This window comes from Mirounga leonina, unplaced genomic scaffold (genome assembly GCF_011800145.1).
Source record: "Mirounga leonina isolate KUSES-001 unplaced genomic scaffold, KU_Mleo_1.0 Mir_175, whole genome shotgun sequence".
Classification (NCBI taxonomy): Eukaryota; Metazoa; Chordata; class Mammalia; order Carnivora; family Phocidae; genus Mirounga; species Mirounga leonina.
The window spans coordinates 15,042,048-15,066,769 of NW_023270453.1; positions in this window are offsets into that span (position 1 = coordinate 15,042,048).

Sequence of the window (24,722 nt, forward strand, 5' to 3'; positions counted from 1 at the left end):
ACCATATGATATCATGAAATACAGGGAACTCAGCAAGCAATGCTCTGACAACAAAATTGACTCTGTGTGTGTGTGGGAGTGTGGAGCCTACCGAGGTAGCTCCTGCTACCTCGCATGCACACATACGTGTGTATAAAGGGCACCCAAGGGGTATTATAAGGGCACAAAAGGTAATTTAATGCCATGGAAAATGAGTTAAAATTCTGGATGCTTCTCACTTACTCTTAAGGATTCATTTTGAGCTTCAAGATTTAAAGAAATTCTCCCATGTTTAGTGAAATAAATCCCAACTGTATTGATTCTGAGATCATCTTATTGTTGGAAGGGAGATCTAAAATGAGTTTATTCCTGGGCCAATCCTGGTTTAATGTGTGAAGTCAGCCATTAGTTTGTGGTGTCCCAGACATGTTGATCTGTGGGGGGGTCCCTTGCTGCCCGCAGGACTGGGTCCCTGCCTCCCTGTCTCTCAGGCAGGAATGTTCTCCTCCCTGCTTCCTTCTGCTCATTCCCTGTCAAACATAACAGTAGAAGGGAGGAGAAGGGGTCTGAAAACAAAGAAATGTCAATGACTATCATTTAGAGACCTCCCTACGCTCACCCCAGGGTATTTCCCATTGCTTAGGGCTTGAAACTTTAACCGAGGAAGTAAAGATTTGGTGTGGAATTTTGGATAAAAACCAGGGGTTAGTTGAGTGATTTCTTTTAATAATCCAGATTGATTGTTGTTGACATCATTCATCATGTTTACTAACTTAATGTGGTTCCCGTGACTATGGTGGTTTACTTTGGACACGAGGGGCAGGCTTGTCTTTAGACATTGGAGTTTCATGGCAAATTTTCTTTGCAAGCTCTATAGAATATCACTTCCTCTATAACCTAAATTGCAAATTTAGCCAATGTTACGAACTGAATGCTTGTGTTCCCCCTCACCTGCCACCAAACTAATGTGTTGAAACCCTAACCCTCAATATGATGGTATTGGAAGTGGGACCTTTGGGAGCCAATTAGGTTTAGATAAAGTCATGAGGATGGGGCCCTCCTCATGGGATTAGTGTTCTTTTTTTTTTTTTAACAATTTTTTTTATTATGTTATGTTAATCACCATACATTACATCATTAGTTCCTGATGTAGTGTTCCATGATTCATTGTTTGCGTATAACACCCAGTGCTCCATGCAATACGTGCCCTCCTTAATATCCATCACTGGGCTAACCGGGCTAACCCATCCCCCCACCTCCCTCTAAAACCCTCAGTTTGTTTCTCAGAACCCATAGTCTCTCATGGTTCATCTCCCCCTCCGATTTCCCCCACTTCAGTTTTCCCTTCCTTCTCCTAATGTCCTCCATGTTATTCCTTATGTTCCACAAATAAGTGAAATCATATGATAATTGTCTTTCTCTGTTTGACTTACTTCACTTAACATAATCCCCTCCAGTTCCATCCATGTCGATGCAAATGGTGGGTATTCATCATTTCTGATGGCTGAGTAATATTCCATTGTATATAAGGACCACATCTTCTTTATCCATTCGTCTGTTGAAGGGCATCTCGACTCCTTCCACAGTTTGGCTATTGTGGACATTGCTGCTATGAACATTGGGGTGCATATGGCCCTTCTTTTCACTACATCTGTATCTTTGGGGTAAAGACCCAGTGTTCAATTGCTGGGTCATAGAGTAGCTCTATTTTTAACTTTTTGAGGAAACTCCACACTGTTTTCCAAAATGGCTGTACCAACTTGCATTCCCACCAACAGTGTAAGAAGGTTCCCCTTTCTCCACATCCTCTCCAACATTTGTTGTTTCTTGCCTTGTCAATTTTTGCCATTCTAACTGGTGTAAGGTGGTATCTCAATGTGGTTTTGATTTGAATTTCCCTGATGGGGATTAGTGTTCTTAGAAGAAAAGGAAGAGAGACCAGGACTTATTCTCTCTGCCCTATGAGGACATGGGGAGGAGGCTCCTGTCTGCAAGCCAGGAATGGAACTGTCACCATGGAATTGAATCTTCTGGCATATTGATCTTCGACTTCCTAGGCTTCAGAGCTGTGAGAAGATAAATTTCTGTTATTTAAGCCAGCCAGTCCATATTATTTTGTTATAGTAGCCCAAGCTGACTACCACAGCCAACATAGCTGGCCTGGCGAACTCAATTCTGAATAGATTTCCCCAACGGAACAAGAGCCTGTAGTCTGGTGAGCTGAGGAGCGTTGGCACATGATCAATCATGCTTGATGATGCTACTAAGATGAAACTATGTTTAGCAAAGGAGGTGACGCTCTTTATAAATAGGAATGACTAAAAAGAGTATTGTTAAAAGTCCTGGTAGAATACACGTAACATAAAATGTACCACCTTAAACACGTGTAAGTGAACAGTTGGGTGGAATGAGGTGCATTCATATTGTTTGCTTTCATTGCCACCACCCATATCAGAACACGCTGCATCTTGTCAAACTGAAACTCAGCTTACCCATTAAATAAAAACTTCTCTTTCTCCTAGCCCAGCCCTGGGCAAATGTCATTCTTTCTGTCTATGAATCTGATTCTTCTAGGGACCTCACTGCAGTAGAATTATTTTTGTGACTGGCTTATTTTAGTTAAACATAATGTCCTCAAGGTTCTTCCACATTGTGCCTGTGTCAGAATTTTCTTCCTTTTTATTTTTTATTTTATTTTTTTTAAAGATTTTATTTATTTGACAGAGAGAGAGAGAGCACAAGTAGGCAGAACAGCAGGGAGAGGGAGAGGAAGAAGCAAGCTCTCCACTGAGCAGGGAGCCTGACGTGGGGCTTGATCCCAGGACTCTGGGATCATGACCTGAGCCGAAGGCAGATGCTTAACCAACTGAGCCACCCAGGCGCCCCAGAATTTTCTTCCTTTTTAAAGGCTGAATCATATTCCAACATCTGTATATACAGCATTTGGTTTATCCATTCATCTATCCGTGGAGAGTTGGGCTGTTTCCACCTTTTGGCTCTTGTGAATAATGCTGCTATGGACATGGGTACATATATATTTTTGAGTTTATATGCTTTAAATTAGTTTGGATACATATACAAAAGTGAAACTTCTGCATCACAGAATAATTCTATTCTTTATTTTTTTGAGCAGAAAAGAGCATTTTAGGGTGCCTTGGTGGCTCATTCGTTAAGCGGCTGCCTTTGGCTCAGGTCACGATCCCAGAGTCCTGGGATCGAGTCCCACATCAGGCTCCCTGCTCAGCGGGAAGCCTGCCTCTCCCTCTCCCACTCCCCTTGCTTGTGTTCCTGCTCTCGCTGTCTCTGTCTCTGTCAAAGAAATAAATAAAATCTTAAAAAAATTCTTTAAAAAAAAAAAGAAAGAAAAGAGCATTTTAAATGTCCTTTTCAGATCACAGACAACAGCACTGCAGGTGCATTTGTCTGTCTGGTCTCGGGGCACAGCTCTGTGGCTGACAGCAAGCCTCCTACTTGCATGATGGCAGAAAGGTGAATAGGGGCTGGATATATTGACCATTCTAAAAAGGACCAAGAACCACAGAATAGTGGATAAATAAAATTAGGATGGTACTCGAACAGTTTGTTTGGTTGACCTGTCCTTCAGCAATTGTCCTTACTTAACAATATCATCCATTTTACACAAAGAAGTCACACAACTAGAAAATGAAGAAACAGAGCTCAAACATGAATGTCTTGTTTCTGATTAAGTGTTTCTCTTTCATGATGCCATTTCTTTATTCTCAGAGTTATAGAATTGGAGGATATTGACTTAGAGACAAGCTAAATCAGTGGTTCTCCAACTTTTAAAAACGGAGACATCCTTTGTTCAAATACAAATTTACACAAAAATGCCAGGACATATTACATACAGAAGCAGGGCATCTTGACTCTTTATTTTCCTTTATTCAAACCTGGGGAGAGGTTTGCAGTTCTCTACGGAGCAGTTTGAAACTCCCAGCTCAATGTCTTCATTTTGGAACGAAGGAGACGAGGCTTGTGGGGGGGTGGGTGGGGAGGGTATGGGGGTGGGAGTTGAGGTACTTTTCCACGACTGCTAAAATATGGTGGCCAAGCTTGATCTGGGACACACACTTCCAGGGGCTCGTTCTTTAGCACTCTCACCACTACGTAATGCTACCTAAGCTTCAGTCATCCTTGCTTTTATCTAAATCTTAAAGAAAGGAAAATGCCACTCACTGAGCTATGAATTGCTATTCATAAGGTTAAAAACTCTATTTTCTGGGGAATCTGGTTTCACACTGTTGCAAATCTCTGTAGTGAACAGAGGGGACATTACATTTTCTTAGACTTTAGAAGGAAGCGGGTTTTCAGAGTTAATAATGATATTGTTGTGTCTATTTAAAAGACAGACAGAGAAACAATGGAAACTACTTCCCCATCACCCTGTCACTAGAGCTACTGGCACTGGGCCAACCCAAGTCCCCCAACGTCCCATATGAAATCAGCAAGAGGACACCATGTTTGAATTTCTCAACATGCAACTGATTAGTCTCTCAGCTCCCATGTGTTCCTCTGGCACATGAGGATTCTGATGCCTTCATTTGAAGTTTCCACTTTAGGATCCTTCTCTGGATAGCTACTGAGGATGGAAGGTTAGTTCATCCTTTTGGAGAGAGGTTTTCTTTCTGTTAGTTTTGCCTGTCTTGGTCTGTCCACTCAGAGTCATTCTTTCAGACAGAACTGATGACCCCAGTAGAATTCTGAAAGTTCTTGCAGTCAAATTTTTCTGAAGACTCCAAGTCCCAGAACATTAAGAAGTATTAAAATAATAGGTCTCTGTGACTTTCCCTTTGGGGGAAACCCAAGCATTCTCCTAAATAATAAAAATAAATATTGCCCCTGTAGTTAGGATTAGGGTTGGGACAGTTTTCTGCCTGTAGGGATGCGTAGATGGGGAGAAATGAGCCGTCTGTTACAGTACACTACTTCTAGCTCTCTCTCCCCCACAAGGTTTCCTCCCACAGGAGCAGCAATCCAAGCAATGAATAGGTTCTCAGAGTTAATGGTTGCACCCATCCATCTGGGACATTATCTATAGGTTAGAGCTTAAGGCAGAACATTATGGTGAGGAAGCGTTCTTTCTTTCTCTACGGGCTTTTATTTCATTTTTTAAGTGGGTAAAAGGCTTGCAGTCCTGCATGACTCTTTGGGACTTGCTTCTTCCTTTTCTCTTCTTCATTCTCTCGTGGGTAGGTGGGACACTGAGGAGGAGACCAAGGGCAAGGTCTCAGTGAAGAAGACAACCATCCTACTTCCTAGTTCCTTGAACCTAATTCCTAGAAGCTAAAACACCAGCTGCTTTCTTTGAGGATGCTTAATGAGTTCCCTATAGCCCCTGGGGGGTGTGAACAAAATCAGTGGTAATGTCTTTCAGGATGCAAAATACTGCAGATGTGGTAAGGCTGGAAAGCTCAGAGTCTTTCTTTGCTGGTTCTTATCCCCATGGCTTATAGCATTCCTTTTACTCAACAAAGTAGGGGAAGCAAAACAAAACAGTTCGAAACAATTTAACAAATAATTAACAAGTGCCTCATCTGAACTTGGCATTGTGTGAGCTGTGAGGGGTACAGTGGTAAACGTTACACACTCAGAACTTGCCTTCCTAGATCTTATGTCTATCAGGGAAGCAGAATTTGAAAAAGTGATGTCATAGGACATAAGGGACAATTTATAAAGGGAGAAAGATTATGAAAAGTGGGTGATCCTTGGCTTTTGTGGGCCACAAATGATAATCGGAAATACATTCTAAAATCTAAAGTACAAAAACATCAAAAGCTTCTTACAAGAATTCAGATGATGAGGAATCCAGGTGGGAACCAGGGCTGATCATTGGTTATAATCTTCCTAAATTAAACACGATGTAAGAACACGTGTTGGGATCAAGAAAAAAGTCACTGTGGCGATGCATGATGCAAAAGGATATGCCTAAAAGAAACCTTGCTGCTCTCTTGAAAGAGAAATGCTTAATACCACAGGTGCTTTGAGAGTTCTCCTTGAAAAGCACACATACTTGGAAATTAAAAGTGCTTTAGGAATTCCAATTCTTCAAATGGGCAATGTTCTTCAATGCTGTTATTCTATCAAAATCCAGACAATGATGAAGTGATTCCATCTTTTTTTTTAAAAAAAAAAACGACAACAACAACATGCATTATAGATCTTGACAATCAGAAAAGATCTTGCAGATGATCTCTTTTTAATTCTCTTGATGTGTCTGACTTTGTTATGCTCCCTCCCTCCCCCCATTTGTTTGACATTAAGATTCCTAAGATGCATATCCATTGTAGCTAACATGAAAATCGTCTTCTATGTGCCAGGTACTGGGCTAAGCCATGTATATGCCTTATCTTAGCTGATGCACGCCAAACCTCTTTTCTTATCTCTTTGGTAGATAAAGTATCAGATGCAAACGGTTTCATAATTTGCAGGGAAGTGATGGAATGGGTGTATGTCTGATTCCAGAGCCTGTATCATACGATTACATGATCTGTCCTCTCCCATCTAATTAATTTAATCTTAGTCATTCTATTAAGCAATTTCAACATGCCTGATAGAAGTTTAAGGTGGGGCGGGGTGGGGGTGGGGAACGTAAGAATCAAGCCTGGTAGGCTTCAAAGCACAAATGAACTTTAAAAAGTTGGGGATAGTCCCAACATTCAGGAAGATGGGTGAAATATGGTGATCTCACCCAGTATCAACCCACATTGTCCCATGAGGATTGAGTCTCCAGACCTAGCTCTTAGCTATAAAAGTGTCATTTTTTTTTTTCCTGGCTGATGAAAAGCTGAGAAAGGGAAAGGAAGCTCTGAGCAAAAGTGCTTGGAAGAGGAAATAAAAGGTGGTAGGGTGACAGAGACTCAGCAAAGTCTTGCTAATTTGTGTGAAGGGGACCTCTAGATAGAGCCTTCCTTTTGTTAGCTCTGTTGAAGTATAATTGATAAAATTATAATATATAATGAAATTACAATAGACCTAAAGCGTACAATATGATGATTTGACATATGCATACTTTATGAAAGGATTCTCACCATCAAGTTAATTAACACATCCATCACATCATATATTTACTTTTGTGTGTGTGCGTGAGAACACTCAAGCTCTACTCTCGGCACATTTCAATTATACAATACAGAGTCATCAGTTATAACTACCATGTTATACATCAATCAGATCCCCAGACTTTATTCTATTTATAACAGACAGTTTGTACCCCTTTACCAACATCTCCCCATTTCTCCCAACCCCCAGCCCCTGGCAGCCACTTTGCTATTCCTTGTTTCTATGAGTTTGACTTTATTTTATTTTATTTTTTTAAGATTCCACATACAGGCAATACCACGCAGTATTTGTCTTTCTCTATCTGGCTTATTTCATTTAGCATAATGCCTTCCAGTTTCATCCATATTATCACAAATGACAGGATTTCCTTCTTTTTAAAGGCTGAATGATATTCCATTTTGTGCATATCTATATATTTATATCTATCTATCTATCTATCAATCTATCATCTATCTATCATCTATCTATCTACCTACCTACCTATCTCTATCACATTGTTATCTATTAATCTGTGAGTGGACACCTAAGTTGTTTCCATACCCTGGATATTGTGAATAAAGCAGAAATCAACATGGCAGTACAGATAGCTCTTTGATATAATGATTTCGCTTCCTTTGGACATATACCCAAAAGTGGGATTGCTGGAATCGTATGGTAATTCTCTTTTTAATTTCTTGAGGAACCTCCATACTGTTTTCTTCAGTGGCTACACGAGTTTACTTTTATGCCAACAGTGTACAAAGCTTCCCTTGTCTCCATGTCCTCTCTAGCTTTTGCTGTCCCTTACCTTTTTTGATAATAGATAATAGACATTCTAACAGATGTGAGGTGATACCTCATTGTGGTTTTGATTTGCATTTCCCTGATGATCAGTGATGTTGAGCCATCTGTATGTCTTCTTTGGAAAATGTCTGTTTAAGTCCTTTGTCCATTTTCTGATTGGGTTTGTGTGTGTGTGTGTGTGTGTTTTGTTCGTCTGTTTGTTTTTTGCTATTGAGCTGTAGGAGTTCCTTATAGATTTTGGATATTAACCACTTCTTGGATACATGGATTACATTTTTTTCTTCCACTCCATACGCTGTCTTGTTGTTTTGTTGATGGTTTCCTTTGCTGTGTAGCTTTTTAGTTTGATGTAGATACACATCTATTATTTATTTCTGCTTTTATGACCTGTGATTTTAGCGTAATATCCAAAAAAATCATTGCCAAGACCAGTGTCAAGGAGTTTTTTTCTTGTTTTGTTCTAGGAGTTTTATGATGTCAGGTTTTATGTTCAAGTCTTTATTCCATTTTGAGTTGAATTGTGTGTGTGGTTAAGAGACAGTGGTCCAGTTTCAGTCTTTTACATGTGGATATCCAATTATCCCACCACCACTTATTGAAGAGACTGTCCTTTCCCCATTGTATATTCTTGGCTTCTTTGTCAAAATTAATTGACCATATATGCATGGGTTTATTTCTGAGCTCTCTATTCTGTTCCGTTGAACTATTTGTCTGTTTTTATGCCAATACCATACTATTTTAATTACTATAGCTTTGTAATATAATTAAAATCAGGAAGTGTGATGCCTGCAGTTTTACTCTTCTCACTCAAGATTCCTTTGGCTAAAACTGTGGAAAGAGCCAAGATGTCCATCGACAGATGAATGGATAAAGAAGATGTGGTATATATATACAATGGAATATTATGCAGCCATCAAAAGGAATGAGATCTTGCCATTTGCAACAACGTGGATGGAACTGGAGGGTATTATGTTGAGCGAAATAAGTCAAACAGAGAAAGACATGTATCATATGACCTCACTGATATGAGGAATTCTTAATCGCAGGAAACAAACTGAGGGTTGCTGGAGTGGGGGGTGGGGTGGGAGGGAGGGGGTGACTGGGTAATAGACACTGCGGAAGGTATGTGCTCTGTGAATTGTGCAAGACTGTTGAATCTCAGATCTGTACCTCTGAAACAAATAATGCAATATATGTTAAGAAAAAAAAAAAAAGAAGAAGAAGGTAGCAGGAGGGGAAGAATGAAGGGGGGGAAATCTGAGGGGGAGACGAACCATGAGAGACAATGGACTCTGAAAAACAAACTGAGGGTTCTAGAGGGGAGGGGGGTGGGAGGGTGGGTTAGCCTGGTGATGGGTATTGAGGAGGGCACATTCTGCATGGAGCACTGGGTGTTATGCACAAACAATGAACCATGGAACACTACATCTAAAACTAATGATATAATGTATAGGGATTAACATAAGAATAAAAAAATTTAAAAAAAAAGATTCCTTTGGCTATTCAAGGTATTTTGTGATTCCTTACAAATGTTTGGGTTGTTTATTCTACATCTGCAAACAACACTTTAGGAATTTTGATAGAAATTGCTTGAATCTGTAGACTGCTTTGGATAGTATGGACATTTTAACAATGTGCATCGTTTTTTCTTTTGTCTGATCAGTTTTTGGTTCAATATCCCTATTTGTTAGTGGTCTGTTCAGACTTTCTATTTCTTCATAATTTAGTCTTGGTAGGTTGTATGTTTCCAGGAACTTATCCACTCCTTCTAGATTGTCTAGTTTATTGGCATGGCCTATACTTGTTCATAGCTGTTTCTTAGTATTTCTGTGTTATCAGTTGTTAACTTTCCTTTTTTATTTTATTTATTAAAGTCTTCTCTCTTTTTTCTTAATTTAGCTGAAGGTTTGTCAGTTTTGTTTATCTCTTCAGTAAGAAAATGTTTAGTTTCATTGATCTTTTCCATTGTCTTTCTTGTCTCTGTGTCATTTATTTCTACTCTGATCTTTGTTATTTCCTTCCTTCTACTAACTTTGGGCTTAATTTATTTGTCTTTTTCTAGTTCCTTGAGGTGTCAAGCTAGGTTGTTATTTGAGATCTTTCTCTTTTCTTAAGGTAGGTGTTCATCACTATAAACTTCCCTCTTAGAACTGGTTTTACAGCATCTCATAAGTTTTGACATGTTATGTTTCTATTTTTATTTGTTTCAAGACATTTTTAAATTTCCCTTTTGATTTACTCTTTGATCCATTGGTTGTTCAGGAGTGTGTTTTTTAATCTCCACATATTTTAGATGGATCACTTTTTATAGGAACACTTAGGAGAAATTAGGAACAAGCTTAACAAAACAGTAATAACATTACCAGATTGCCTTTGTTAAGAAGTTTTAATGATGGAAAATTGTTTCATCTATCAATCTTATTTTAACCAAAGGAAGAGGTAGAGTAGGCTCTGTTCATCTCATTTTATAACTGGAGAGGAGTCCCACTAGAAGTCAACAAAGGTGCTATTATGTGTAGAGCTGTGTCTCTTTCCTCCTCCCCACAAATTCAGATATTGAAATCCTAATCCCTTGTACCTCAGATGTGACCATATTTGGAGATAGTGTCTTTACAGAGGTAATTAAGTTAAAATGATGTCATTAAGGTGGACCCTAATCCAATATGACTGATGTCCTTATAAGATGATTCCTCTGGACACAGACGTGAACAAAAGGAAGACAATGTGAAGACACAAGGAGAAGTTGGCCATCTACAAGCCGAAGAGAGGCTTGAAACAGACCCTTCCCTCATAGCCCTTGGAAAGAACAAAACCGAAAACACCTTGATCTCCAACTTCTAGACTTTAAAGCTGTGAGAAGGTAAATTTCTATTGTTTAAAACACCCAGTTTGTGGTACTTTGTTATGACAGCCCAGCAAGCTGAAATGGGATACCTCATACACTTTGTCCCTCAAATCCCTGTTTGTGATTGTTTCTCTACATCTAAACTGTCCAATATGGTAACCGTTAGCTACTCTAAATAAATTAAATAAGTAAAATTAAAATATAGTTGCACTAGTCATAGTTCCTATACTTGCCAGTGACTACTATATTGGACAACACAGAATATTACTCAACAGAAAGTTGCACTCAACAGTGCTGACTGAGACTAACCCTAATTTAATCTCACAGTATACCACAAAGAGGGAGAAGATACAGACTCTAGGACTAAATTGAATATTAAGTAAATTTTTAAGACTTCAACTGGGAGAATTGTGTACCAGGTTTGCTTTAGCCTCACCATGAATAGTTGCAAAAAGAGGCGGTGTGTGTGTGTAAGAGGGCCATCCCTTTATGAAATCACATTTCACCTTGAACCAAATTTCTAAGCCTCCACGTCTTCTAGCTCTTGTTTCTGATTCCCCACCTTCAATATTCCGATTTAAGTCTTCGTGTGATTCATTGTTTTAGGTGTGCCAATTCCTGCAATATATTGCAAAAATTTCAACCTCCCTTAAGAATGCGACTGAATCCTATGTTCTAATGGTGAGAGAACAACAGAACCTCTGTTTTAAATGAACAGTGAAAAGCTGGATATGAAAAGGGTCAGAGATTTCCCAAGCAGCCGTTTCCTGGATAATGCATGTATGTTCATGCTCTCACATGAATTATGGGTCAGTAAGGAAGAAATACTAAGCAAATGAGAACAAAATGTGAAGAGGAGTGGGCAGCGGGGAAAGGGAGAATTCCAGGTGGGAATTGCACTGGTGGATTAATTATCTCAGGAAACACATAACATTTGAGTGAATTCCTGAAGTCTTAAGGAAGAGAACACCTCTCTGAGTTCCCAGAAAGAAATTTGAGTCAAGCCGAGGCTAAGATGTGAACAGGACCCATCCACTTCTAAAGATCTACAATAAATTAAACAATTCAAGAGGAAAAAAAGAGACACATGGGAAGTTAACATGAAGGAGTAGTTATGGCTTCTCCCTGATTTATTACAAGGCAGGCTTGTCCTCTTAAATAGAATTTTGCGGCTGAAGGTTAGTGTAATAAGCAGGTCAGGCATGGCTCCCGTGGAGGTGAGAGTGTACGGGGGGATTGAGAACGGAAAGGTTGCCCCTCACTCATAGAGAATAAGCCTGGCCTCACCTGGGTGCATCTGACCTGGGAAATCCCGATAGTTAAGACTATGCCCTCCTAAGCTCTTTCCAGAATTTCATAATAAGCACCTAATGATGGAGGCTACTGATCCTGCAACAGTGGAGCGCTGGGAAAGTTTAGCAACCAGTTCTCAGAGGCAGAGGGAGGATAAGCCCCGATTTGCAGTTTCCATCATATAAATATTCCATCGTATAAATATTCTCGCCATAGCTGACTTCAAGGTGCCAACATGGAATCACTGAAGATCAGGTTGGGAAGTATGTTCTGACCCCAATTGGGGGTCCTAAGATTCCATTCAATTCTGACACTGATGACCCAGAGTTAGTGCAGACCCTGAAGATTAAGGGCAAATCCCTTCACAAGTCTGTCCCGACTTCAGACACCAGCCACCAGTTTCGGGCATCCACCAGCCACCCGCCCTTCTGCCTAGCTGAATACAAATGTTAGGCTTCCCCCAGTTGCCTCAGGTTTGATAATTTGTTAGAACGGTACACTGAAGTCAGGAGACCACTGAGGAAATGATTACCATTCATTATAAAGGATATACTTGAATAGTCAAATGGCCAGGTACATAGGGCAAGGTCTAGTACGGTCTCAAGTGTGGGAGTTTCTTTTCCTGTAAAGGTGCCACCTCCCTGTACCTCAATATGGTCCCCAGTCAGGAAGCTCCCCTGAGCCTCGGGGTCCAGACTTTTATATGGAGATTCGTTATATAGGCATGACTGATTAAACCATTGGCCACATGACTGAGCTCAGTTTCCAGTTCCTCTTCTCCCCCAGAGGTCAGAGGAGTGGCTGAAATTTCCAACCCTCTATTGACACGCTTGTTCTTTCTAGTGTGGCCAGACCTTCCCTTGAAGCGAAAAAAGGACTTACTGTGAGTCATCTCGTTAGTACAAACTCAGGTATGTCGTCAAGGGGCTTGTTATGAGTAACAGGAGATACTCGTATTACTCAAAAAATTCCAAGGGTTTTTGGAGCTCAGTGCCAGGACCTGGGGACAAATGCCAGCTATCTTCCTTCTTCTATCACAGAAAGAGATGCACATGATACACTCTCGTGAGCTGGTGGGAGTTGGCTCCAGCACACCACTGTCGCTTGGCTCTGGATTCTTAAAAAATACTGCTATCTGGGTCTCAGCCTCAGAGGTTCTGCTTTAATTAGTGTGGGGACCAACCTGGCACTGAAGTTGTAGAAGCTCCCAGGATATTCTAATTTGCAGCAAGGCGTGATTCCCACAGACTGAGGGCTGTCTCCTCCTCTATAGCCTCCCTCAATAGTCTGCAGGATAGAAACCCAAAGGGGGAGGAAGTGGGATTAACCCCTTTTTGGTCTTCTGAGAGAGAAGGCAGAGTGGCAAGAGCTGCCCCGGCACGATTTGGGGCCAGCCATCCTGTTCCTGCCTGGGATCTACGAAGCCTGGCATTGCTTGGTGCCCCAAGCACCCTTCCAGGGCATGGGCACCCTGGTGTGAAGCTCGAACTCTTTTCTACATCATCATCATCATCACCACCATCATCATCATAATCATCACCATGATAAGGCTGAGCATGTTCCAACCTGCTGCAGACAAACCTGAACAGGTCCTAAGGGTGAAATGGAACCCTAACCCAAAGCCTTCATGCAGATGCTACTTTGGCAAGCTTTCTGAGTTAGTCATTTTGCTCTCAGGGCATATAACTAAATGATTATCATTAACTACTTGACACTTTATAGTCTGCATCATTCTTTAAGTTAGGTATTTCCTTGAGTTCCTTCTTCCCGTTCCTTCAGTTCTTTGTCTATGTGTCACCTTATCAGCCAGGCCTCTCCTGACCCCATTTTCCCCAAATCATTGGTTATCATGTGAAATATTTCACACATGCTTCCTTATTTACTGCCTGCCTCTCTGTGCCGGGAGGAGAGCCTGGGGAGAACCAGATCAGGGCTTCCTGGGAGGAGGGAAGGATCTGACTGAGATGAAACTTCAGGGTCCAAGTTTGTCATTTTAAGGCAAGGAGCCATCTCCAGGGAGCTGACAGCCCTTGCAAGCGTGTGCTAGGTTCAACCAGAGTCTAGTCCCAGAGGGCAGCATATGGTTAGTAGGGTATGGTATTGAGGGGAGAATTCCTCAGGCCCCATTTGTGCTCCCTTATAATCATCCTTCGGGACGAGAGAGCAGGGCATGTGGAATTGCTTCACAGATGCAACTGGAAGTTCTAAACTCTTCATCCTGATTAGGAGTTCCAAAAACTAGAAACATTTATAGATAAAGCTTACGTGTTTCTCTGAGATGGTGATCAATCCTTCCCCAAATCACTATCCAGAGGTGATTCTGAAGATTCCACTACTGATCTGTGATGACTTTTCATGCATACATTCACTTGTGAAGGCCTGTGTGTGTCCAGACACAACTTGTGAGGACCCACGGGGAGCTTGCCCTCCGCCAGGCACTGGTGAGCTGGGCATTAGACAAGTAAATACTGAAATAGTTTGATTAAATTTTAATGATCTCACAAAAGCAGAGTTTGGGGTTTTGTAGGATTATAATTTTTTTTTAAGATTTTATTTATTTACTTGACAGAGACAGAGATAGCGAGAGCAGGAACACAAGCAGGGGGAGTGAGAGAGGGAGAAGCAGGCTTCCCGCTGAGCAGGGAGCCTGACGTGGGACTCGATCCCAGGACCCTGGGATCATGACCTGAGCCAAAGGCAGACGCTTAACGACTGGGCCACCCAGGCGCCCTTGTAGGATTATAATTTAAGGCACATCATCTAACCTTGGGGTTGGAGACATTTTGTTGAAAAAGTGATGTCATAAGCTGAAATTTGAAAGATGAATAGAAGTTGCATTGATTACGGTTTTTCTAAAAATTATTAAGCTTGATTCTCTAGCTGATGGGCATGTTGTCCATCGAAGGTTTAGAATCGCAGCTGCAGAAGGCACAATAGCCTATTTTCTTGTGTGTGTTTTGTTTTTTTGTCCTGCTAAACCAGAAGGGAAGAATTGGTTGGAATAATATTTACCTGCTGACGGATCTGTACCGAGACTTGCTATCTAACCCCAAAATAGGAGATTTCTGTGTTTTTACTTGCAGGTGATATTACAAGTGTTATTGGCAATATTGTTCTCTTTTTCATTATTATCTGCATTCATTAATTGATATTTCAAGGCCTGTTTGTTGGTTGATAAAGGCTTAGGATACAGTCTGATTCTCCCATGTTTAGGTCTTGGGAAAAGCACAGCTCTTAAGAAAAAGCAATGTGCAACATGACAAAGGATGAGACGTTCTCCCTCGCTAACCTCGGGCACAGGCTAAGCGTGATGGAGGGGATGAATGACCCTGTGGAAGCTCCGTGATTCAATGGAGTTTCACATGATAATGATTTGATCTGAAAGCCGCAGGGATGGGGCTGGGACAAGCTTGCTTCATAGACCTAGCTGAGGAAGCCGGAGGAGAGACGTATAACTAAATGATTATCATTAACTACTTGACACTTTATAGTCTGCATCATTCTTTAAGTTAGGTATTTCCTTCCACTGAAGGCAAAAGCACAAAAGCATTGAGGATGCTTTGGCTGCACTGGCCAGTGCCACTTGGGCTATTATAAATCTGTTTTAATGTTGTCCACGATTTTGCTTCGGGGAAAAAAAAAAAAGAAAAAAGAACGGAAGGAAAAGGAAAGGGGAAAACCATTCATGTTGCCAGTCTGTGAGCACTCAGAGGCACGGATGAACCAACATCCAGATCAGCTGCTTAATCTAAAGAAGGATGACTCATGAGAAGTCAGATTTCACACTGGCAGTTTCCCCCTGGATACTACTGCTGTGGTCAGAGTGGAGGAGCACCAAGGAAGAAGGTGGCGAGCACTTCACAGGTGAAACTGAAGGGAGTGAGTCCGTGCAAGGGGCTCGGGCGTCATGGAGCTGTCTTCTGTCAAGGGCTCACAACGGGGGAAGCCATTCCAGTAGCTGATGGCAGGCCAGAGACAACTGTCTGCTGAATGAGAGCGGGGAGAAACACTGGGCCCCCCGGGCAGGCATCTGTAGAATCCCAACCAGGACAATGCACGAAATGCCATCATTCTAGGGCTAGGAGCTCCTGAGGCTATCTGACCACATTCCCACTTCATAGGTGAAACGACAACTAGCCCTCTATTATTTCAGACCAGTGGTTTATCCCATACTTGCATCTTGCTGTATCAAACTTGCCTGACCGTTCAGCCAGAGGTTAACAATTCAGTTTTGATACAAAAACAGTGGGGGGAAGAGGTAGTAATAGTTAACATTTGTATGGCACTTACCATGTGCCAGGCATGGTTCTAAGTGCCTTAGGTTAATTCACTTCCCACCACCTTCTAATATTAAGAGGGAAGGACCGTTATGCCCTCTGCTTTACAGTTGACAAGACTGACACAAGAAGAGGCTACGTCATCTCCTCAAGGTCACCTGGCCCGGTGGGTATGAATGTGGGCTGTCTGGCGCCAGAGTCCATCTGCTAGTCACAATACTATACTACCTCTTTTCAATACAGTAGAAACCTGTTCTACCATATTGGTAATATTTTCATGAGAATATGAATGGACAGGTCTGTGCAACAGTGAATCAATTGAAAGAATTAGAACTTATTGGAAACTTTCACCCATTAAGATAACAGTGAGAATAGATAGAGATTCATGTAAGTGTATATGCCTTGCATGTCTGTATAGAATGGGGTTGATAACTCAAAACCGATCTAAATTCTAAACATTCTAGAATATTCTAGTATATGTGCTGCCGAAGCGAACACTAAACATTCTAGAATATTCTAACTCTGGTACATTATGTGTCATCTACCAGATGAGGGAAAAAAAATCAAAACCTTTAGGAGGACAAATTCTGTTATGATCTTATTCCTGTACTTCTGTTTGGCCTCACTTCTATCAACAACTTTCCCCTTTACCCTACAGGGTAGCCCTACTGAAAGGGAGTTCTGTGAAGGCACAACGATGCTTCTTGATGGGAGCATGCTTCTCGACCTTGTTCCTCGATGCCTTCCTGTAGGCCCCCCTTCCCCTTCTCTCACTTACCTGACTAACTCATCTTTGCCTTCCAGAACTCAGACAGAAGCTCTCTCCTCTGAGAATCCTCCCAGCCTTCTCCTGTCAAAGCTGAGGTACAGGTCTGTCCTGGATAGTATCTCTTGTCATCTTCAGCTACTCTCTTGCAGAGAACTTCTCATGTGTTTTGCAGCTGGGGGTTTGTTAGTCACACTAGTAGATTGGTAGCCCTTAATGGGAGCTACAGGGAAAGGACCTCGTATATGGCAGGTGTTCAATAATTATTTGCTGAGTAAATGTGCCGGTTTATGTAGAGAATATAAAATTAATGTGCTCTGTACTCAGAAGCTACCTGATAATGTTACCTTGGGTGACAAGATTACCACTAAGTATTTCTGTTTTCCTTTTCCTTTCCATTTCTTTCCTCTTCCTCCATCCTTCCTTCTTTTCTCCCTCCCTCTCTCCTTCCACACTCCTTCCATCCTTTCTCTCTTTCTATTTTTTGTTACATCTGGTTGCTTTTTTGCAATGAATATTTTGCAATGAGTATTTATTACTTTTATAACCAAATAAAGCAACTAAAGTGCTCCCATTTTAGAGAGAAAACAAGAAGCACTTGAAAAAGAAACAGATGAACCCAGTCATATCCTAAAACTGAGCCACTAATATTTACATGGTTCTCTTCTGATTGTTGAGGTTTCTTTCTTTTTTTTTTTTTTAAAGATTTTATTTATTTGACAGAGAGAGACACAGAGAGAGGGAACACAAGCAGGGGGAGTGGGAGAGGAAGAAGCAGGCTTCCCGCTGAGTAGGGAGCCCAATGCGGGACTTGATCCCAGGACCCCGGGATCATGACCTGAGCCGAAGGCAGACGCTTAATGACTGAGCCACCCAGGTGCCCCATGTTGAGGTTTCTGATTAGGACTGCTGAGTTGATTTGGCAGAGACAGAGAGGTGGATCCTCAAACATGTACTTCAGTTTTCAATTCATTTGATGTTTTGCCTGGAATTCTGGGTCCACCTGTAGTTTGAGTGATGACCTTCATTCCTTTCTTTGACCCTCCATGTTTGACTGGTTGGGCTAGAACTCCCCAGGCACAGAAGTAGACACTCCTCTTTCAAGACTGTTGTTCCAGGGGCACCTGGGTGGCTCAGTCATTAAGCGTCTGCCCTTGGCTCAGGTCATGATCTCAGGGTCCTGGGATCGAGCCCTGCATCGGGCTCGCTGCTCTGCAGAGAGCCTGCTTCTCCCTCTCCCACTCCCCCTGCTTGTGTTCCCTCTCTTGCTGTGTCTTTCTCTTTCAAAGAAATAAATAAAATCTTAAAAAAAAAAAAAAGAAGACTGTGGTTCCATACATTTCTTTCACACAATATTAAGTGAGATGCAGTAACCACCCCAATTACTGTCCAGTTTTTCTTCATTATGCTTGGGAACTATGTGGTGAGAGAATGGATTTCTCTTTTGTGAGAGGAGCACACAGGCACAGTTGTTTCTCTGAGAGAGCATGGTATTTCATGGGTAACTAGCTAAGTGGGCCAACCCATCTCTGACTCTGTTGTAGGGCTCTGCCACCAACAAGGCCACGGGGCCCTCATCAAGAGACTAGGACATGTCTCTTCTTTGGGAACCAACAGGTAGGAACAGCAACTATCAGCTACAGTCAGAAACTCTACTGAGGAAAAGAACAAGAAAAGAGACTAATATTTTGAGTGCTTCCTACATGTTCAGCGCCGGTAGGCAATTTCTCCCACCTTAGGTAATGTATCCTTTTGGCTTTTCCTGAGGTAGAATTGTCTTAAATTTTTACCTATGAGGAAACTCAAATACAAGGGAGTTCAGAAATGAATCTGCACAAAGTCATATAGCTAGCCAGTGAGAAGGTGAGTTTGAAGCAAAGTAAGCACCCTCTGGAAACTCTGATGGACCACATTATAAAAGCCAACCAACCCCCCAAATAGGGGAGCCCCTGACCTAATACTAACACAGTAAACGACTGGTTGTGGGGTGTCGAGATGCTTCCTTTTAACTTTGATTCTTTTATACGTGAGGTATAAAAGAGAAAAAAAACTATCAGGAAAAAAGAATCCAGCTCCTCTGGTTGCTACAGAGATAAACTACTTATCTACCACCACAAAACCTTTCATGGGGGAACAGCCATAATTGAGATTTCTAACTTCCAAGAATTGTATTCTTGGAGGATTGACTTCTACTTGTTCACAATCTGTTTTTGAAAAAAAAAAAATGTAGGTGGCATAGATACTGTACTCATTTCCTGGTGTAGAAAATCTGAGTAGCAGAAACTATTTAAATCTTAGAGCTTTGTTTCAGCATCCTGAATGGAGGCAAATTTCCGTTTCCTGGGAGGTGTGTACATTGTGTGTGTGAGAGTGTTTGTGTGTGTGTGTGTGAGAGAGAGAGAGAGAGGCCGAGACAGAGGGTTCTCTAGAAGCTATTTGAAATGCCAGTCTATAGATTAAACATAAAACATAGGACTAAAGAGGAAAAATCAGTTTGTCTCGAAAAGCATTCTTTAAATAAGAAAGAATTCAAATAGAAGAAAAACAAAATTGTCATCCTTGGAAATACCATCTGCACCACTTGTGAAGCATTGGGACACAGCGAGTGAACATTTGTGTAGATTTACAGACTCAGAGCTGCTACGTAAGTAGGAAAATGTGGGAGAGCCGAGTGCCTACCTGGTCTCCTGTTCTGGGACTTGGGGCTTCATATGAGAGTGGGTTTAGGGTAGGTGCAGTGTGTAGACTCACACAAAATCCAGAACATAGGGCCTGGAGTGAAGTTACACTGGAAACAGACAGGTGGTCTTAATGCAGCATTAATTGCAGGGGTGAAGATGCAACCAACCATAGTAGGCATGGGAGGAGGGGCCAGCTAATGGAGACAGGAGCCAGGGAAGGCATCTGGCGTGTGCGTAGAGGATGGGCTCATGGAGCTTCTCTGCTGTGCTGGCTGGTAAGCCTGAAGTTTGTGCAATGCTGCCTAAGCATTAGCCCATGGACGGGCACTTGCCGAGTACAGCAGGGGAATTGCAGAACACCACCTCCTTCCTTTTACAGAAGGGGAGGCAGGGAGTCAGGACCGTGTGGGTACACACAGGAAATGAGAGCTGAAACCACAGCTTAAGTGGCTTGCTGTCTTCTTGGCTATTTTGGTAAAAATAGCTACTGACTGGTACATCGTACTCAACCTACCTTCATGGCTGCCTATTGTTATTTTGTATTTCATTATTTGAATTTAATTCATTGATGATAAAAAGAAGCAGGTGATTTCAACAGCTCATAAACTTCCTTGAAATCAAGGCGCCACTATTTGTACACTTAGCATTGTTTAATGACTGTTTGTTGGGAAATAAGCAGTGAACGGATGTCCCTATGGTGTACTGATTACAGACAATAAAAGTGATGATAATTTAGTTAATATACATTCTATATATTATGTATTTCCAAATGTGTTGATAAACTAAGGAAGGGAATGGGAAAAAATTTTTTCAAGTTGGAAAATAAATTGATGCAGGAAAGTGACAGTGAGGCACGTGGTTTTCAGAGGGAAGAGGTTCACAGGCTTATCCATGCCAGGCAGGTTGAAGAGCTTCTCCGTAGTAGTCAAATGGTGGTGAAAAAGTTGCATAAGGAGGAGTAAAAATAATGGGTGACAGGAGAAGACTGGATGATGGAATCAGAGACTCCATTAAAAACTCGGAAGAGATTTTCTTATGAACAGGACCGTAGATCAGTGTTTTTCTCCTCTTCTCCTGGAAAAGCAAATAAAAGCAACCAGGAGAATTTTAAAAAATCCTACAACTTCAATTGTCCATGGAATTTAGAAGTCAGCTAATCTTCAGGTGTCAAAATACCTATAGGACTTCCAAAAGCCCAAGATTAGGCAGAAGCAGATGGGAGGAAATGAAGATAAGAAGCTCAGTGAGTGGAGAGTGGAACCATAAGAAGCAAATTTTAAAAAGAGCCACCCAAAATACTATTACTGATAGATAGTGCAAGAACTGTATCTCTTGTTTACAACAATGGATGTATTGTATCAGGATGAGGACAGCTGGTAGCAGAGAGTATGATGAGTTCAGTCTGGTTCAGATGTGCAGAAGAGAAATGGAAATACAGACTCATGTGGAAGGACAATATTTATAGAAAGCAGTCAGAAGGAAGCCCTCTGTTGTAAAGCCTGGAAAATGATCTGTTCCATTTCCTCTTCTAGGAATATTCTGGGGACAGCTGGGTCACAAAAAGCCAACTTTTCAATGATTAGTAATAAAAAAAAGTATTGTGAATAAAAGTGTGGAAAAGATCTTCAAAGCTTTCCAACTGATGTAGAATAGTCATCATAAAAACGGTGCCACTGAGCAAAGATAAATAATGACCAATCATTTTACCGTGATTTTAAAGAGCTTAATGCTGCAATTGCTTCTAAGAAGGAAGAACACAAAGTAGAAACTTAAGAACTTGGGAAGGAATATAGTGAAGCAACTATAGGTTATTAAACATGGGCAGAACTCAGAAAAGAAATAGAAGAGAAACACAAAAGCATTCTAGAAATGGAAAGGAAGTCTGAAGATCACAAGAGAGAAGACAGAAGAGGTCCTAAGGAACCTAAAGAAATTCCTAAAGAAATGAGAAAAATTGAATAAAATAAAATAGTAACAAATATTTTCAAAGCATTAGAGAGAAGATGACAGATACAAATGATAAACAAAGTAGAGTTAACAAAGAGGAATTGAATAGAACAAATATGCAAAGATATAATTTATGTAAAATAAAGGTATAAATCTGCATACTGAGTGGACAGACTGTGAGCCAGAAAATATGGATTAAAAACAGTCTGCATAAAAACATATGAACTTTAGAAATAATTTTTAAAAAGAAAACTTTGGTGAGCCAGACAAAATATGGTCACTAAAACGGGGGAAGAAATAGTGGCAGCTTCAGAGATCATAAGACTGTGGAGCCACACTCAGGAGACGTGTAAGGAAATAAATTGTGAGCCAAGGGTTTACATGAGGCCAAGCTCTTTTTCTCCTACAAGGAATACAGAACACCAGTTTTGAACATGCCAAAACTGAGGTACCATAAGGATGAACATTATTTAGCTAAGAGATTGCAGCGAAAGGTCTCACAGCGATGCATGAGTATGTCTAACAGTCGAGATGAGACGAGCATGGCAGGTCATTGGGACAGGATGAATGTAACTGTGTTCTGTGCCCAGACCAGGTCCACGGGCTATGACTGACCAAAATGGGAGAGGCAGAGGGAGAGCGTGGGAGAAGTGGAGTGGGGTTGCTGACTGCCTCATCTGTGTCTCCCGCCAACCAGAAAGACGACTTGAAACTCACAAACCAGGAAATAGAAGTAATAGCATATGTCATAGCTCATGGTGAAGCACTGAGAAGGGTGATATTTTTCATTGTAATTGGGTCATGAAGAGTGGAGAGGAGATAGTAGTCAAGGACTACACAGGGTTCTTCTGGTAATATACAACATTGCAATTATAAAGGTAACCAAGCATTGATGCAACAACAAAATGATTAAATCTCTGTTCCTGATGGAAGTGCTACTCACACAGTGAGGTAAACAGACCATGCATTAGAAGACTTTTGTGAACTCAAAGACATAAAATAATAGGTGGGACTAAAGCCAAATACATCTATCATATTAGTAAATATAAAAGAGTTAAACTTATCTATTAATATAAACATTTTAGGTTAGATAATAAAAGCAGCGCAACTCTATGCTAGACTAAACTGACACTCCTAAGAATAGTCCTGCAGAAAGCATGGGCATGAAAGTATGGAGAGAGAGTCAACCCATCTTCAAAGGGGAAAAAAAGGTCAGGGTAGGGATAGATTAGTTACATGTAAATGAATAGGAGGCAGGATCACAAGCCTTCATATCAGATGAGGTGGGATTCAGGCCAGAAGAAGACAAAGAAAGACACCTTAAAATGCTAACTTGTAAAATCACAGTGAAAACATATTATCTTGGGGTGCCTGGGTGGCTCAGTTGGTTAAGCATCTGCCTTTGGCTCAGGTCATGATCCCAGAGTCCTGAGATGGAGCCCCACATCAGGCTCCTGGCTCAGCAGGGAGTCTGCTTCTCCCTTTGCCCCTCCACCCTCTCGTGCTCTCTCTCTCTCTCACTCTTTCTCTCTCTCAAATAAATAAAATCTTTTAAAAAAAGGAAAACATATTATCTTATACTAAATGATAGCAGCTACATTCATGAAATAGATGAAAAGAGATACAAAGAAAAGTAAACAAAAGCAAACTAGTAGTAAGAAATCTTAATTAGTTTCTTTCATTCAAGGCAGATGAATGCAAACAAAATGATGAATATGGAAGCTTTAACACTATCTGATTGACTGAAAAGCATCTAACCTTCCATCCTAAAAATAGAGAATGAATACTTGTTTAAAATGGGCCTGACCCCTCTCATGAAAATAGACTAGACACTGGGTCAAAAAGAAATCCTAAATAAATCCCCTAAACTACCAAGAGTATGAGCAACGTTTTCTGATCACAGTGCTATAAGACTAGTAGTTAATAAAACTGGACAACCTGAGAATATTTTTTTAAATCCCATCTCCTCAATAATTTCTGGATAAAAGGGAGATACAAATGAAAAGTATAAATGTCTAGATAAGCTCTAACATGGTGGACATTAGCCATGTGTGGTTGCTTACTATTAAAGTAGATTAAAAACTGAGTTCCTCTCTCATACACACTAGTCACATTTCAAGAGCTTGATAGCTACAGGTGGCTAGTAGATCTCATAGTGGACAGTGCAGATATAGAAAGTTTTATTGGATAGTGCTGGTCTGAGATATAACTGTAACAAAAACACCACATATGAGAATATATGGGGTGTAGCTAAAGCACACGACAAAATCTCCGTAACATTAAAAACCATGTCAATAATGATGGAAGACAGACACTTTGTATCTTACTCAACAAAGCAGAAAAGGTCCTAAACTCTGAGTTTTAGTAAAGACAAAACCTATTAAAGGCTCGAAAAGAAATTAATGAGTTAGAAGACAGAAAAACAGTAGCACTAATAAGTAAATTCAAAAACTATTTTTAAGAAAAACTGATAGGGGTACCTGGGTGGCTCAGTTGGTTAAGCAACTGCCTTCGGCTCAGGAGTCATGATCCTGGAGTCCCTGGATCGAGTCCCGCATCGGGCTCCCTGCTCAGCAGGGAGTCTGCTTCTCCCTCTGACCCTCCCGACCCTCCCCTCTCTCATGTGCTCTCTCTCTCATAAATAAAAATCTTTAAAAAATAAATAAATAAATAAAAATCTTAAAAAAAAAAAAAAAAGAAAAACTGATAAACTGCTGGGTAAAACTCCAAAGAAAAACTACCTTTGCCTTTATAAAGGGTAAAAATTCAATATGAAAAATAAGAAACAAAAGAGGGAACAAAGGAACAGAGAAAATTAGAAGAATAATATGAGACCACTTTGCTCAACTCTGGAAATTATTTGAATACCTGGAGGAAATGGATAATTTTCCAGGAAAATGTAACCTGCCAAAGCTGACACCAGACAAAATAGAGAAAAAATTTAAAATGGCTTATTTCCATAGAACAATCAGAAACATGACAAAAAGCCAGACAGCTTCACAGGGACATTCTACCAAAATTAAAGAGCAGGTATTTTCAAGGTTACAGAAATGCTTGCAGAGCATTAAAAA